This window comes from Nerophis ophidion, linkage group LG01 (genome assembly GCF_033978795.1).
Source record: "Nerophis ophidion isolate RoL-2023_Sa linkage group LG01, RoL_Noph_v1.0, whole genome shotgun sequence".
Taxonomy (NCBI): domain Eukaryota; kingdom Metazoa; phylum Chordata; class Actinopteri; order Syngnathiformes; family Syngnathidae; genus Nerophis; species Nerophis ophidion.
This window is the reverse complement of record NC_084611.1, coordinates 66,659,270-66,671,905: the sequence shown is the minus strand read 5'-3', so window position 1 is coordinate 66,671,905 and position 12,636 is coordinate 66,659,270.

Sequence of the window (12,636 nt, the reverse complement as noted above, 5' to 3'; positions counted from 1 at the left end):
TACAAGATCACTACTTTTTAGTGAGTCATGCCATCTATCACCTGTAAACATTTAATAATTGCTTTGGAAAGATTGACTGGATTGCTGTGGAACACAACTAAAAAGTTATTTGTTCATTATTTGCTTTTTTTTTTTTTAAATGTTACTCAAGATGCCCTGGAACAACCTTTTCACTTCCAATACAGTAAATATTGGAGAATGGAGTATTAACTGAAATAGATCCGATATCATATCAGCAGGAATCATACATCTCACTTTATGTTGTATAGTAAAATGCCAGAAAGGGTTTGATTAAGAGAAATTATTCAAACAGAGAACAATGGTCGGAATGAAAAACACTAAACTATGTATTATTATCCATCTGGAGTGGACCTCTGCCATATTTAAATTAAAGTGGAGTGGTAATTCAGATTTTTGTCAAAACATAGTGGTCACAATAATTCATGTACACGTTTGCTACTGGATAATGCACTTCTGCCTTGGTAACTTGTAAATAATATGCAACTACAATTACAAAACCCAAAACCAGTGAAGTTGGCACAATGTGTAAATCGTAAATATAAACAGAATGCAATGATTTGGAAATCATTTTCAACTTATATTCAATTGAATAGACTGCAAAGACAATATATTTAATGTTTGAACTGAGAATTTATTTTTTATTTTTTTGGCATCAACGCATTGCAAAAAAGTTGGCACAAGGGCATGTTTACCACTGTGTTACATGGCCTTTCCTTATAAGTTAACGTTTGGGATTTGAGGAGACCAATTTTTTAAGCTTTTCAGGTAGAATTATTTCCTATTCTTGCTTGATGTACAGCTTAAGTTGTTCAAGAGTACAGGGTCTAAATTGTCGTATTTTACTTTTCATATTGCGCCACCCATTTTCAATGGGAGACAGGTCTGGAATACAGGCAGGCCAGTATAGTACCCGCACTCTTTAACTACAAAGCCACGCTGTTGTAACACGTGCAGAATGTGGCTTAGCATTGTCTTGCTTAAAAAAGGAGGGGCTTTCATGAAAAAAAACGTGACTTGAAAAGCAACATATGTTGCTCTAAAACCTGTATGTAACTTTCAGCATTAATGGTGCCTTCACAGATGTGTAAGTTACCCATGTCTTGGGTACTAATACACCCCCATACCGTCACAGATACTGGCTTTTGAACTTACTCTGCGCCTACAACAGTCCGGATGGTTCTTTCCTCTTTGGTCCGGAGGACACAACGTCCACAGTCTCCAAAAACAATTTGAAATGTAGACTTTGCATCAGTCCATCTTAGATGCGCTCGGGTGTTGGGTGTTGTTGATAAATGGCTTTTGCTTTGCATAGTAGAGTTTTAATTTGCACTTACAGATGTAGCGACAAACTGTAGTTACTGACAGTGGGTTTTTTTAAGTGTCCCTGAGCCCATGTGGTGATATCCTTTACACAGTGATGTAGGTTTTTGATGCAGTACCGCCTGAGGGATCAAAGATCCATAATATAATCGCTTACGTGCAGTGATTTCTACAGATTCTCTGAACCTTTTGATGATTTCGACAATTTGCTCTGTTTCTTCCTACTCCTTTTCGAACATGTTGAAAAGAGAAACTGGAAACTGTGATGTATGATGTTGTAAATAAACTCAAACTCAACTCAACTCAACTCAACACTGATGCTGAAAAAGGAGACGATCGGGCTGCAGCTCTGTGCTGCATGGACTGTAAAATATGTATATCTTAAACTTAATGTCTTATTCAGCAATAATATTCTATCATTTTATAGCTAGTGGATGACCTAATGGACTGATTAAAACACATGCGATTAAAGCATTTCAATGTTTTGATTTTTTAAATTCCATTAGTTTTTTTCAATTTAGGAAATATATCTGCTGTATAAAAACATCTTGCAGTATGATTTTCGTTCCTGATAATTTCATACGCATGGATGCGCAGTTGTGTTGTGTTCTCCATTGCCTCACCACAGAGCACATCGTCAGGGTGCTAAACATTGTTTTTATCTAATTTACGATTTTAAAAACGGCAACAAGTGTGTTACATATTATAGACATGTGCTGTTGTTTCAACATTGCTAAACGCCACAGGGAAGAGCATGATAACATCAAGATGGAGGGAAATGACTATTTCCCTTGGGTAACAAGGCCGATAATTCATGCAAAAAACACATTTTAAACAGCACCACTTTTATACATTTTATCATTTGTACACACAAAATGTTATAGTTTGCACATGCTGTTCAGCGTGTGGTATTCAGATTTTAGTAGATTAAGTCATTAGATGTTAAAGGGGAATTGCAATTGGTTTGTATTTTGTCTATCATTCAAAATCTCAATGTGAGACGAAAACACAAATGTCTCTCTTTTTATGTATTCTAAATTGTATTATTCTGCCAGTACTAAACGGATAACAATATAACTAATGAGGATAATCTAATATGCCTATAAAGCCCTCTAAAAAGCATCAAAAACAGCCAACAGTACTCCATTTACATGTCGTGACCTGAATATTAATCACATGTGTCAGGAACTCGCCTGCCTTTGGCGGGTGTGACCCCAAGATGCAGGAAACAGGAGGACGTTGGGCAGGTGAGACTTTTTATCATACTCAAAAAAAGGAGGAGAAGCAGTAATGCATACAGAGGTCTGAAACATAATCGATCCTCGAGCACTAAGGAACAGGTGAGGCAGGCATAAATAGCCGCCTGATTGGCAACTGCGACCAGGTGTGGCCAGGCTGCCAATCAGGGTGAGGGAAACAAGCTCTCAGGGGGACAAGCAGGAAGGGGAACAACAATAAGAGCGCCGACAGGAAACAAACACCAAACAAGGAACCACCACCAGAAGTGAAGTGACAGATCGTCACAGTAAGAACGATATTGTTATTAAAAGAGCAAACGCAGAGGAACTACTTTTAGCGGCACCTTGATCACTGAGAGGTCATTCGAATATGCAGATATTGACATACTTAGCCAGTGAGTTACTTCATCAGCTCTAAATTGGGAAACGTTAATTCTTTATAATATATCAAGAATCTCACTTGCACAGTAGAGGGTTGTAGCCATTAGCAGATAAGTTGCTCAACTCTGAAATTCATTACACACCCAAAAACATCACAAGGACACGAAAAGACACTGGTTTGCGTCCACATTTTCTTTCTTTTTGACCTTTTCTAAAAGGAAAAGCCTCGTGCTGAAAGATATACTCATCCCATCAGTCTGCATCCCAGTGAGAGCAGACATTGTACAGTAAGTGATTGTTTAATTATATCCAAACTCTGTATTTCTTGTTTAGCGCTTTGCAATACTAAAGTTAAAGTACCAATGATCGTCACACACACACTAGGTGTGGCGAAATTATTCTCTGCATTTGACCCATCACCCTTGATCACCCCCTGGGAAGTGAGGGGGAGCAGTGGGCAGCAGCGGTGCCGCGCCGGTGAATCATTTTGGTGATTTAACCCCCAATTCTAACCCTTAATGCTGAGTGTCAAGCAGGGATGTAATGGGTCGCATTTTTATAGTCTTTGGTATGACTCGGCCAGGATTTGAACTCAATACCTACCGATCTCAGGGCGGACACTCTAACCACTAGGCCACTGAGTAGGTCGCTACATGTTGCTTGTGTTTCACAAATGCTGGAACGATTTAGCTTCTATAATGTATTTCTTGTCGTCCTTATTGTTAAGTTGCTACTGGGGAAGGAGGCGGAAAAGCAACGGGATGTCAAATACAATAGGTTTATTTAATACTTGATGAATACGTGGAGTGTGTATGCTACCATGTGTCTGCATGAATTACTATGTGTGGAATTACCATATGTAAATACCATGAGGTTTGTTGAGGTGCGTGTTGGATGTTCAGCGTCCAAATCGGAGTGGGGATGAAGCCAGGGGAAATCCAAGGTCCAAGCGGGGGTCAAAGGCAGGAAAGGGGGTCCGAAATTCCAAAGTTAGGTCGAGGATCCAGGAAGGCAAACATGTCCAGGAGGGAAACAGCAGTGGTGATACGAGCACTGTGGGAAGAGCGGGAGAAACAGGGATCAGGGGAACAAAAAGGCAACAAGGAAACAGGTAACGAGCAAGATCAGGAGGTCTGTCAGAGACGTGCATCTTACGGGTAGTAGATTACGTTCCCACGTCAAAGAGTCAGCGTCGTCCGTTCTTATACTGCCGTCCTTCATCCATGCCAGGTGTGTCAGTCAATGATTGCCGCAAGCTGCGGCGGAGAGTGGGCGCAGTCCACCTAATGAGTGCTGGGGCGTGTCTGGTGTCTCCAGAGGAGCTACCGCGCACTCCAACAGCAGAGGGCTGCACAGAGTGTGTGTGTGACACAACACTTATATCCCGGCTGAATAATATGAATCATCATTCGTCCTAAAGTAGTCATTCTTGGCACTCACAAAGTCTTCCAAAGTTATTAGTTGTTGCTAGAGGAAAATAAAATGTTGTAATGTGCTCTGTAAAATCAATGCGCCACCATCATTTTTAAAACAAAATAGGGTATCTATTACATGATACTATGAATGTGCCTGTTACTTCATTAAATGTTTTGACGTTTGTTAGAGCGTTTTACTAATAGATGAAATCCCCATTACCTCCGTCGTAAGCCACCTGTAGCTGGCGCGGGGTTTCCCAAAAAGGGTCCTGCCCTTGCATGTTGCAGTTTGGACTTGAGTCCTTAAAACCTGCATAATACGCTTCGTAACAATATTGTAAAATAATATGTCTGTGTCAAGATGCCCGCTTATGTTGCACTGACGGGTTGTGCAACAATGTTTGCTTTGCGTGACATAAACTCCCAAAAAAATCCTCCAGCAGAAGGCGACGCGGATCATGAAGACTAACTGTTATGTATTGCAGGTATTCATTTGATCTACTTAACTCCTTTTTTCTTGAATTACCGTATTTTTCGGACTATAAGTCGATGTTTTTTTCATAGTTCGGCCGTGGGTGCGACGTATATTCCGGAGCGATTTATGTGTGAAATTATTAACCCATTACCGTAAAATATCAAATATAATTTTTTATCTCATTCGCGTGAGCGACGAAGAAAATATCCGCAATCGTCACACACACGTCAGCAATCGTCACTCACACGCCAACCAATAAGAATTCAGCAGGGGCGGGTCATGGCAGAAGTGCATTGTGGGTCATGATATGTTTACTGCTATATGCTATACGCCAGTGGTCCCCAACCTTTTTGTATCCGCGGACCGGTCAACGCTTAATAATTTGTCCCGCGGCCCGGGTGGGAATGGGGGGGGATCCTTTTTTTTTTTTTTTTTTTTTCTTTGTCATGAAAAAGGGACGTTTTTGTCATGAAAAATTGAGGTTTTTGTGGTTGGTGCACTAATTGTAAGTGTATATTGTGTTTTTTATGTTGATTTAATAAAAATAAAACAATTAAAAAAAATTTAAAAAATATATAAAAAAAAAAAAAAAAAAAATATATATATATATATATATATATATATATATTTTTTTTTTTTAATATATAAATATATATATATTTTTTTTAAAATACAAATGATTAAAAAATTCTTCTGCGGCCCGGCACCAATCGGGCCACAGCCCGGTACCGGTGGTTGGGGACCACTGCTATACGCTACTGCCGGAACTATTAAAATGGATCACATCAACATTGGCGGTAACTTATAAAAACTGAGGACTGAACTAAAATGGCACCAAAAAGGAATTTAGATACTGCAGATTACAAGCTGGCCGTAGTGAAATATGTTGCAGACTACAGCAATCGAGCAGCAGAAAGAAAGGACGCTAGTGGGGCGCATACCAGAGGAAGAAGATTTAATCGGATTTAGCGATGAAATCGATTTGGTACATGTATAGCATGTTCTATATGTTATAGTTATTTAAATGACTCTTACCATAATATGTTACGTTAACATACCAGGCACCTTCTCAGTTGGTTATTTATACGTCATATAACGTACACTTATTCAGCCTGTTGTTCACTATTCTTTATTTATTTTAAATTTCCTTTCAAATGTCTATTCTTGGTGTTGGGTTTTATCAAATACATTTTCCCCAAAAATGCGACTTATACTCCAGTGTGTAGTATATATGTTTTTTCCCTTCTTTATTGTGCATTTTCGGCCGGTGCGACGTATACTCCGGAGCGACTTATAGTCCGAAAAATACGGTGCACTTTTTCACTCGCGCTAGGAAGTCAACATGCTGAATAGAGTTATGATTGATCACAGTAGAAGTCAAGTTGAGTCAAGAGAAGGAAAAAATTTAAAAGTAGTAATATCCAAAGTGTGGCTCAGGAGCTTTTTGGTGCCCTGGATAGCCGAGATATAACGATTGGTTTTAACAACAATGTGATTTCATTCATTATTTGTGGTTGTCGATATGATTCAGGATCAATCAATCGTGCTGTAGCTGCTGTATTGGAAGGGAGTAAGAGGAGATAGAAAGAAGAAAAAAAGGAAGATAGAGGGGGAAATTGTGGGGACTTGAAAGGGATAAGACAGAGAGACAACAACAATAAATCAGCAAATACGATATGTACAAATACGATACGGAAAATGATAGCAAAGAACCAGTTAATGAAGGAGATAGTAATAACTTAAATGACAGTGTGCATTATTGCATATATATATATATATATATATATATATATATATGTATATATATATATATATATATATATATATATATATATATATACAAATGTATGTGTATATGTATGTATATATACATATATATGTGTATTATGTGTATGTGTAAAGGACTGTCTTAGAAAATTTAAATACCTAAACAATTAGCCACGTTTTCCACCCTTTTATATACATAATTAAAATCTATATCCAATATAAATGTATTTTTGATTTATCAGCGAAACACTCAATCTTAAACGCTGTCTACTGGTAGAAAAATGCCCCATTTCCTATGCCCTCACTAGCAGGCAATTTTACAAATATGTGAAGGCACCATTAATGCTGAAAGGTATATAGAGGTTTTGGAGTAAACGAGTGTGGGTACTAGACTGGCCTGCCTGTAGTCCAGACCTGTCTTCCGTTGAAAATGTGTGGCGCAAAATAAAGTCTAAAATATGACAACGGAGACCTTCGACTGTTGAACAAATTAAGCTGTACATCAAGCAAGAATGGGAAATAATTCCACCAGAAAAGCTTCGAAAATTGGTCTTCTCAGTTCCCAAACGTTTAGTAAGTGTTGTTAAAAGGAAAGGCCATGTAACACAGTGGACAAGTCGCCACCTCTGTTATGCCTGTAAATCAGGTTTATGTTTGATCATGTTATGTTTTGTTTTTTGGACTCTTGTTTCCCGTTTTGCACTTCCTGGTTTTGTTTGTTTCCATAGTTGCCAATAAATTTCCACCTGGTCTCCTAGTCACGCCCCGGTCCTCAGCTCTCACACCTGTTTTCAATTACCACAGCCAGTATTTAAGTCATTTGTTTTCTGTTCCTCGGCCTGGGAATTTTGCATACTACTTAGCTACCTACCGGACTTCGTATCGAACCCTCAAGACCACGCACCTACCTTGCCTTGCCAACCTTCATGCCTTGCCACGCTGCTAATTGTTTTGACCACGCCGCGTAAGATTTTTGTTTGTATTTATGCCTCAGTGCAAGTTTTTGGTTTTTGCACCATAAATAGTATCTTTTGTTTCGTTTGTGTATAGCCATGCCATCGTGCTGTTTTTGTTTTATTGAGTATAGTCTAGTTTTTATCCGCCATTGAGTGCGTCCTTTGTTTTGTCAGTTTTGTATTAGAGTGTGTAATGTGCTTACACTCACGTCTCGCTCGTGCAAATCATCCTCTGCGTGGAAGAAGCAAAAAAATCCAAGTTCAAGTCCTGACAACCTCATCGCAGGGCCAACACAGATAGACAGACAACTAATGATTATTTGTAAAATTCTTAGTTTGAATATTAAATATTTTGTCTTTGCAGTATATTCAATTAAACATAAGTTGAAAAGGATTTAAAATAATTGTATTCTGTTTTTATTTGCAAATTACACAACATGCCAACTGCACTGGTTTTTGGTTTTGTATAATAACTACTGCAACAATTAAAGGCCTACTGAAATGAAATTTTCTTATTCAAACGGAGATAGCAGGTCCATTCTATGTGTCATACTAGATCATTTTGCGATATTGCCATATTTTTGCTGAAAGGATTTAGTAGAGAACATCCACGATAAAGTTTGCACCTTTCGGTCGCTAAGAGAAAAGCCCTGCCTCTACCGGAAGTCGCAGACAATGACGTCACACGTTTGATGGCTCCTCACATCCTCACATTGTTTTTAATGTGAGCCTCCAACAAAAAAGGCTATTCGGACCGAGAAAACGACAATTTCCCAATTAATTTGAGCGAGGATGAAAGATTCGTGTTTGAGGATATTGATAGCGACGGACTAGAAAAAACAAAAAACAAAAACGTGATTGCATTGGGACGGATTCGGATGTTTTTAGACACATTTACTAGGTTAATTCTGGGAAAAAATCCCTTATCTTTCTATTGTGTTGCTAGTGTTTTAGTGAGTTAAATATTACCTGATAGTCGGAAGGGTGTCTCCACGGGTGTCTTGACGCGCAGTGTCTCAGGGGAGTCGACGGCAGCTATGGACGGCACAAGCTCAGCTTTTCCCTGGTAAGAACTGACCTTTTAACCACCATTTTCTCACCGAAACCTGCTGGTTGACATGTGGTCGGGATCCATGTTCTCTTGACCGCGCTCTGACCCATAGGAAAGTTTCCCCTCCAGGAATTTTAAACAAGGAATCACTGTGTGTTTGTGTGGCTAAAGGCTAAAGTTTCCCAACTCCATCTTTCTACTGTGACTTCTCCAATATTAATTGAACAAATTGCAAAAGATTCAGCAACACAGATGTCCAAAATACTGTATAATTATGCCGTTAAAGCAGACGACTCATACTTCCTAAAATCCCGTGACGTCTTGCGTACACGTCATCATTACACGACGTTTCGAAGACAAAACTCCCGGGAAATTTTAAATTGTAATTTAGTAAATTAAAAAGGCTGTATTGGTATGTGTTGCAATGTTAATATTTCATCATTGATACACTATATAAACTATCAGACTGCGTGGTGGGTAGTAGTGGGTTTTAGTAGGCCTTTAAAAACATAGAAATTATGTTGATTCTCAATATTTCAGGGTTCGTGAATAAACCTCGCTAGCCGTGGCCGTGATGGGTGCATAATGGGGAAGTCCTGTGTTGTTGTATCAATAATGTATCTTAGGCCTTCTATTGGCTTGTTAGAGTCGACAAAAAAATTGAAAAGAGCGTTACTTTGAAGAGGTCACTGGCATAATATCACATCAAGCACATGTTGCAGGTTGCGAAGTCTGCATGTATTTAGCGCCTGCATGAGGCCCCAATAACTGTTGTTTTTTCTCCCTGGTACCTTTACCAATATGCAACTGAGTTTATGGTACCACACCTGGTCATACATTAACATGGCAAAGACAAAGGAAGATACTCTCGCATCCTGCTGCCACAGTCAGATGGCTTACAGAGGTGGGTAGAGTGGCCAGAAATTGTACTCAAGTAAGAGTACTGTTACTTTAGATATTTATTACTCAAGTAAAAGTAGGGAGTAGTCACCCAAATATTTACTTGAGTAAAAGTAAAAAGTATGTTGTGAAAAAAACTACTCAAGTACTGAGTAACTGATGAGTAACCTGATTACAGCAACAAATAATGCACAAAAACATAAAAATAGCAATGAGCAAATTCATAGTCAGGAATATCTCTTAAGCAACTAAAACAATAATATATATTAAATAATAGTACATAAAAATAAAAAAAATTAAGGCAAATTGAGCCACAATAACTTAACAGCACCATAGGCTCAGTAGGCATTCATCGATTGATGGATTGATTGAAACTTGTATCAGTAGATTGCACAGTACAGTACATATTCCGTACAATTGACCACTAAATGGTAACACCCCAATAAATGTTTCAACTTTTTTAGGTCAGATTCAACGTGTGATGGTCACGTGACCGCCTGGTTTTGTTTGATTGGTCCAACGTCACCAGTGACTGCATTTGATTGGTGAAACGCAGGCATACGTAGATTCTACCTTGAATGCGTGTCTGACGAAATCAAAACAAACAAAGCGTGCATTAACAAATCGATAAAAAAAAAGTAGCGAGTAGCGAGCCGATTGTAGATAAATGAAGCGGAGTAAAAGTAGCGTTTCTTCTCTATAAATATTCTCAAGTAAAAGTAAAAGTATGTTGCATAAAAACTACTCTTAGAAGTACAATTTATCCCAAAAATTACTCAAGTAAATGTAACTGAGTAAATGTAGCGCGTTACTACCCACCTCTGATGGCTTATGAAGGCTTTGTACACAGCTGGCTCCGCCCCAGAGTCTCCAAACAAGGGTCCTGAGAATGACAGTGGGAAGGAGGAGCAGCAAGACACGAAACAGGTGTGCAAACCTGACCTTTCATGGAGAAATGTGGGACACAGCTCAGTGAATAACTGGAGCGTGTCCTCTTTAACTGTACGAGTAATTAGAGTGTTGTAATTAGTTACATTTGTCTCTTTATCAACTTTATGAGGTCTTTTACTCGTCTGACTCCAATGAACCATGCTGGCAGGGACAGCTTGTCTGCATTTAAGAAACACATGAGAATTTGTGTAAATATCCAACACCAGCGGCGATAGTGAGTCTACAATTAACCCCACTTCCGTGTGTAGAGTGTATGGGCGGCAGCTGCAGCAAAAGGCATTACTGGAAATGCAACCAACATAAATGAATAGACTTATACTACTGCATACTGCCACTAAAATACAAAAAATACAAACAGAAATAAAGCCTGCCTTTGGGTTTAGACTTTAGATGACTTCATCGTCTTTGTTTGTCGTCATTGTTTATCAGAATCAGAATCACTCTATTAATCCGTGAGGGGAAATGAAGGTTTTCTGCACAATCCCATTCAAGAGCAGACAAACATTACAGGGAGACAGAACAAGATCGCTGATGGGTCTGCCAACTTCCAGGGTCCCTTACAAAAACAGAGAGAAACAGGTAAACACTGGGGAGAGGCCGGTGGTGACAAAAAAAAAAATCAGTCTAAATTTGGGCCTGGAAAGGTTGTCCAAACTGAGGCCAAGAAAAAAAAAACCTCAAAGCCATAGCACACATAGGCATGTGTGTAAGAGGGAAACATCAAAGAACAGAAAATACAGGGACGGCGTGGGCCAGTGGGAGAGGGTGCCTGGTTCAATCCCCACCTAGTACCAACCTCGTCACGTCCATTGTGTCCTGAGCAAGAGACACTTCACCCTTGCTCCTAATGGGTGCTGGTTAGCGCCTTGCATGGCAGCTCCCTCCATCAGTGTGTGAATGTGTGTGTGAATGGGTAAATGTGAAAGTAGTGTCAAAGCGCTTTGAGTACCTTGAAGGTAGAAAAGCGCAATACAAGTACAACCCATTTATCATTTATCATTTAAAGGCATTAACAGCAGAGGTCATTTCTACATACAGCCACAAAAAAATAAAATAAAATAAAATAAAAATAAAAATATATATAAAAAAAAAAAAAAATATATATATATATATATATATATATATATATATATATATATATATATATATATATATATGTCTTAAATGAATTATCCAGAGAATAGTGCTCGATACCGTGGTAGAGCGCAATATGTATGTGTGGGAAAAATCACAAGACTACTTCATCTCTACAGAACTGTTTCATGAGAGGTTTCCTCATGAAACCTCCTGATGATTGAGGGAACCCCTCATGAAACAGTTCTGTAGAGATGGAGTAGTCTTGTCATTTTTCCCACACATACATATATATATATATATATATATATATATATATATATATATATATATATATATATATATATATATATATATATATATATATAAATATACATAAACATATATATATATATATATATACACTCTCTCTCTCTCTCTCTCTCTCTCTCTCTCTCTATATATATATATATATATATATATATATATATATATATATATATATATATATGAAACATACACTGCTGGCTTCTGCGGTGTTCCACGCCATCGTCTGCTGGGGTGGGGTGAGCATGGCCAGAGACAGGAGTAGACCCAACAAAGCAACCAAGAGAACCGACTCTACCCTCGTCCGCCCACCAACTCTCGGCCAGTGTCCAGTCTGCATAGATGAGCGAGGATGTGTCCAAGGAGACTGAGGTGTCCAATACCGGCTCATTCAGCCTCTTGTCTGTCCCGGCGCTCAGAGCCAGCTCCACGGCCCTGTCTCTTCATCCGCATCTCCTCCAATCCCTCCAAACGAACGCTGGTGTAGCAGAGCTCTCATTTCACACTTGTTTTTGTTTTGCAGCTTGAGAGGAACACAGCATGTCTAAGATTTTGTTGTCCTTGGCTTTTCTCTAAAATACTGTTCTATTCACCATAAAAGGCATTGCTAAAATTTAAAACACTTCCTTGTGGTCTACATAACATGTAATGCTGGTTCTTTGGTCAAAATTTTGCATTGATTATGTTTACAAACCATCTTCAACCCGCTTTTTGACCGTCTTTTCAGGATGTGCAGTTTTGTAGTCGGTCTTATTCATGTGGCTAGCCCTCCTTTCAGGTC